At 37.3% G+C, this 6,087-nt stretch overlaps 1 protein-coding gene across 6 annotated transcripts in view; it reads left to right on the forward strand.

Annotated features, from left to right (window-relative positions):
• The window catches only part of MYL3 (myosin light chain 3), a 95,770-nt gene extending 91,621 nt beyond the window's left edge, over nt 1-4,149 (forward strand). Inside the window, exons 7-8 of one of the 6 annotated variants that reach the window (XR_010090792.1) lie at nt 963-3,039; nt 3,071-4,149. The gene's annotated coding sequence lies outside the window, so the exon portion shown is untranslated. Of the gene's footprint in view, nt 1-962 lie in introns of all 6 variants that reach the window. The other 5 variants (XR_010090793.1, XR_010090794.1, XR_010090790.1 and 2 more) reach the window with 5 other exon arrangements.
• Nucleotides 4,150-6,087: the final 1,938 nt, after the last annotated feature.

Raw genomic sequence — 6,087 nt, forward strand, 5'->3', positions numbered from 1 at the left:
TCTCTCATCAAAAGCATCTCACTGTTTGTGATCTAGGCTCCATTTTGTTATTATTATAAATACAATTTCTGTATTTGGATGTATAGCGTAGGGAGATTCCACGCTTCTGGTACATGTTAAAACAAATAAATAATAAAAAATGGGAGTATAGTGATTTTTGGAAATATTCACCTAAAGCTTGCCTCAGGATTATAATTTTCACAGATTTTAAATTCGCTTATTTTTCCTCATTCTTTAACATTTATTTTCTTAAAATCCATTTCAGTCTATATATCATAAATATTTTAATATTGGCAGCAGAGAGGGAATGCCAGTTACAAGAACACTCCAAACACCTAAAGCACTTCAGCTTGCTGAACCGTTTTATTTTCATTACACAAAAAGTGCAATTTTCTATAGAAATTAATACTTTTGTAAATGAATCTTGTTACACCCCCCTGGTTGTCAATCAGATCAACTGGTTCTGTTACTTCCTGGTTTCTTTAACTCAGTGAAACCAAACTCAAGAGGCAGCAATTGCCCAGAGCACCTGCCTTCTCATAGAGCTGCATTGGGAAGTCTGTGATTGGACAGCCACGGGAAGTCCTGGCGGGGTTAGAAGGGGAGGGCTCGCATAGGCTGCAGAAAAGAGAAAAAATGCATGATTAAATGCATACATGTTTTCATTTGGGGTATGTCTACTAAATAGTGATTTATTTATTATTTTGGGGGGGGGGGGGGGGCAGTGGAATGTTACATCCTCTACATGTGTCAGTTCCACTTTAAACCCAATAACCCCTGACAGTAACTTTCCCCCCTGTAATATGGCTGTTCAATATAATATACAAACAGGGTGACTGACTGTTATAAAGTTATCAGCTACATTGAATTGATTTATTAAACTGACCTCCTTGCACCAAATTCACTTGAATTATTTCACAGTCTTTGTGCATCTCACGTATTTCCTTTCTCTCATTTTATAGGAACACATGGATGGATTCCCTTCAATAACCCTGTTTTCTTCGCTGATTAGATGCAAATCTTCCTCTATTACGGTTATTTTAGATTGATGGCAGTCATTCCCAACTTGAAGCCTATTATTATTGATTAACCTTCTGTCAACTCACACTAATGATGACTTCGCAAATAAACAAATAAATCTTGATGTCATAAAACTAGATTAGCTCGCTATAAATTGGATGCAGCAAAAATACAAAGTGCTCAGTCAAGGGCAGCAAGGATACAAAGTGTCCGATTGGGAGCAGCAAGAATACCAAATGTCCAATCAAAGACAGCAAGCAGTCAAAGTGTCCAAGCTGGAGTAGCTAGGACACAAAGTGTCCAATCAGTAGCAGCTGGGATACAAAGTGTCCAAAGGGAGCAGCTAGAATTCAAAGTGTCCAACCAGGGGCAGGAGGTATGCAAGGCGTCCAATCAAATGCAGCTAAAATGCTAAAAGTGTCCTATCAGAATCAGCTAGCAGGTGTAGGCCAAATGTGCTCTTGTAAGCCACTCTATGGTTCTTCTCTATATTAGAAAACAGTTGTACTATTATTCAATCCTCGAACGTGTCACCCATCAGATCATATGATATACATGTGTGACAGACAGTTCACTGTGCATGAGCACCTTATCAGACCCCAACAGAAGCCCCTAACAGACACCTGTCAATCATAATGCAAACATTGGACCTTAATGTTTCCGTTTGTCGTCCATACCTACACAGCTACTGAACACGTACAGATAGTTAATGTTACCCATAGAATGTATGAGAGCAGCTACATGCGCACATGCGACGTAACATACATTAGAGCGCTAATTGTGTTACTTTGAAACACACCACCACAACTCACTGAAAATCGGACATACTTGCTTCCAATTCATTTTAAGCTTTCATGTCAGAGCAAACAGATATTAATATGTGCTGCTTTCATCCAAAAAAGATCTCCATTATTCAGGCTTTTCCTGACATTTTGGCAAACTGTGGATATCTTTCACTGTGTATATTAAGACAAGGTTACATATCTTACATTAAGCTGTAACATACATGGACATAGCCGGATGTTTGAAGTGACACTTTGAAACCCAAAGAATAACAGCATTCGTTCCCAGGTGCACACAGCGGTGCATATGTCACAGCGATGTATATGTCCCATCAGTGTATATGTCACAGCAACGTAAATGTCACAGCGGTGTATATGTCACAGCGATGTATATATCATAGCGATGTATATGTCACAGCGGTGTATATGTTGCGATGTATATATCACAGCGGTGTATTTGTCACAGTGATGTATATGCCGCGGTGTATATGTCACAGCGATGTATATGTCACGGTGTATATATCATAGCGATGTACATGTCACAGCGGTGTATATGTCGCGGTGTATATGTCACAGTGATGTATATGTCACGGTATATATGTTACAGCAGTGTATATGTCACAGCGGTGTATATGTCACAGCGATGTATATGTCACAGTAATGTATATGTCGCGATGTAAATGTCACAGAGATGTATATGTCACAGCGGTGTATATATCACAGCGGTGTATATGTCACAGCGGTGTATATGTCACAGTAATGTATATGTCACAGCGGTGTATATGTCACAGTAATGTATATGTCGCGATGTAAATGTCACAGAGATGTATGTGTCACAGCGGTGTATATATCACAGCGGTGTATATGTCACAGCGGTGTATATGTCACAGTAATGTATATGTCACAGCGATGTATATGTCACAGCGATGTATATGTCACAGTAATGTATATGTCGCGATGTAAATGTCACAGAGATGTATATGTCACAGCGGTGTATATGTCACAGTAATGTATATGTCACAGCGGTGTATATGTCACAGCGGTGTATATGTCACAGTAATGTATATGTCACAGCGGTGTATATGTCACAGCGGTGTATATGTCACAGTAATGTATATGTCACGGTGTATATGTCGCGATGTAAATGTCACAGAGATGTATATGTCACAGCGGTGTATATATCACAGCGGTGTATATGTCACAGCGGTGTATATGTCACAGTAATGTATATGTCACGGTGTATATGTCGCGATGTAAATGTCACAGAGATGTATATGTCACAGCGGTGTATATATCACAGCGGTGTATATGTCACAGCGGTGTATATGTCACAGTAATGTATATGTCACGGTGTATATGTCACGATGTAAATGTCACAGAGATGTATATGTCACGGTGTATATATCACAGCGGTGTATATATCACAGTAATGTATATGTCAGGATGTATATGTCACAGCGATATATGTGATGCCCACAATTAAGCAATATTCCCAACAGACCCTGGCTCTTGTTTTGATGTATTCTGCTCTACAGCTGCTGCCCATCAACTAAACTCTGTTTTATTGGCAGTAATCCGGTTTAAAGTTTCTTTCTTATTGTACTCTCGGACAAGTTTGAAACAGCTCCTCACTATTCAGTGTATCAGAAATAATTGAATGGTGTATATAGTGATACTACTTTCCATTTAAAGGGACACTATAGTCACTGGAGCAGCTACAGTTTAATGTAGTGGTCCTGGTGTCTATAGCCTGTGCCTGCAGTCTAGTCACTGTAAACTCTAACTTTTCATAGAAGAGGCTGTGTTTACATTGGTGTCTATAACACCTCTAGGTGTAGTCACTTAGACAGTCATTAGAGGTGCTTCCTAATCCAATGCTAGATTTAATGCATCTCTACGAGGAGATGCTGATTGGCAGATCGCAGTGTTTTGCTGCGCAAGCACAATAGCCTCTCAATGCTTTTCTATGGGAAAGCCTTGGATTGACTGAGATCATCAAGATTGGTTGCTGGACACCTAAACATGTATTCCAGCTCTATAGTGTTCCTTTAACGTATTATTTTATCATATTCTTCATTTTCTTTACGGGTCAGGATTTCTTTTGACTGTGTAACTAACTGTCATTGGTAAAACTAAGACGTGCAGATTTCATATTTCAGAGTGAACGGAATAAGTCATTCAGATCTTACAGAATTCTACATTTTGGTTATATTTCTTCTCATCAGAGGAAGATCACCCATTTGTTCCAGTTTGTACCTTGTCTTCTTTAATCAGCATTGTTCAAGGTGTAAAACGTCCTATTAATGTCATATTAAATTTTGAAAATAAATTTTTATTTCACAAAATATTTGCGTGTGGTTTTATTAAATAGATGAATTAGCATTTTGCGTTTTACATTCTTTTTTATTTTACTTTTATTAGATAGCCCCTTTACCCAGGAAACTTTACACAGATTAGCAATTACACAGTCATCTTCAATGTAGAAATTACAGTATAAAAGCCAAGCACGCTCGATTAACATATATTCATGTTATTTAGAGATACATTGTTTACATTTTTTTTGTTTTAAAGGTATACACGCAATAAACAATGTACATGCTAAATAGGCAGAATGAAAGCTAAGTGTATATATTCCTTTTCACGGAGTGTATCCCACATTTTTTATTTCAATTAGTAGCTCTCCATTGTTGTTTTATCTTTGATCACATTTACAATTTGGTCAACGTTTTGAGCTGAATAAAAGAAGTCCCACAAGTTGAGTTGTTACCTGTAAGTAATAGTGAGGGGTACGTACAGAAGGCATTCAGAGTGGAGAGAAACTAAAGTTTATTTTAATTTGAGGTGACATAGCTTGAGAACGTTTGTGGACAGTTTTGTTGCGAGACAGATATTGAAAAGTGACCCTAAAGTTTTAAGGAAGCCAGTATTAAGAGGGTCTGGGTGCAATGGTGCTCCCGATAAATGATAAAAGGCTGAAGTACTTTCTATTGTTGTATGTAAGTGGAAAGTCGGACGCCTCTGAGACAGGTAAAAAGAGGGATGCGGTCATCAAGAAGTCCAAAGCAATCCCTAAGGCAAATAGTAAAATCGAAACGTGTTATCGTATTGTTACCTACAAAGAGCAAAGTCTGGTCAACAACCCATTCCTTAGTTTAGAACCTGGATCAACGCAGAAGCTAAGGCCTTGTTTTTTGTTACGTACAGGACTAATCCCCTTCAATACACAACATGTGGTATAAAAGGAACTTCTATATTTAAAAATTTCAATAAAAAACAAAGCATGTACCGGCAGACAAGGTAGGACAGAAACTAAAGGTGTTTCATGCTTTATCAGAGCTTTCTAAATGGATCCCAAAGCTCACCACTTCATTCCAACATTTAGAAAGTACATCTCCTTGTCCAATCAATACGCATCTCATATGAAGGTGTCAAAAGACAGTCCATTTCATGAAAACACCCTCAGTGTAAAAAATTAAAAACTAAACTTACTGATGGGTGATACGGCATCTCTCTTCACACAACAGAATGAGCCATAACTTTTCATTTTTGAACCACAAGGGTCAATGGGGTCAATGGGGAGAGCAAAGTAAAAATATACATACAGTGTTTTTGCACTTAAAATGGAAATCTAATACAAAAAAATCACACAAAAAAACACACAAAAGTGTAAAAAAATAAAATAAAATAATTACTGTATCAAGGGAGACACATGTCCATAAGACTGAATGCACAGCGTGTTTAAGTTAAGACTTCCGCAAGAGCTGTTTTTCTGAATGATGAGCATTTGAAAATTACTATTTGCGACAGTGAGTATTGGAAACCTCTATCAATACATTTATATTATTTTTCAAAAGTACTGCTGGGGTAGCGGTGGACACTGTATTTTTAAAAGCAAAGTAAGTTTGAGCAACAACTGAAAAAGTGTTTTAGGATATTAATAATATGTCAATGCTAGTACCGCTTGGTTTTAACAGCCTTTATTAGAATAGAACTCACTGTAATAAAACAAAATTTAAAATAAAAAGATTTCTCCTAGTTTGGAGTCATAGACAATTCAAAATGCTGTTTGCAGAAGAGTAAAAATACTTATTTAACAATACTTATACAATAAATATTACATCAGATGATATGCAAAACCTCAATCATTGCATGAATGTAGAAAACCAGAAATCCATATATAAATGTGCTTTATCAAATTTCCTCCCAGAGAATTTTCAGCTGAATTTTCGGAGCCTTTTACGATGGCTCGAGTTCTGTGTTTGGTAAGTTTGACGTTTATATGGTT

This window comes from Pelobates fuscus, chromosome 4 (genome assembly GCF_036172605.1).
Source record: "Pelobates fuscus isolate aPelFus1 chromosome 4, aPelFus1.pri, whole genome shotgun sequence".
Taxonomy (NCBI): domain Eukaryota; kingdom Metazoa; phylum Chordata; class Amphibia; order Anura; family Pelobatidae; genus Pelobates; species Pelobates fuscus.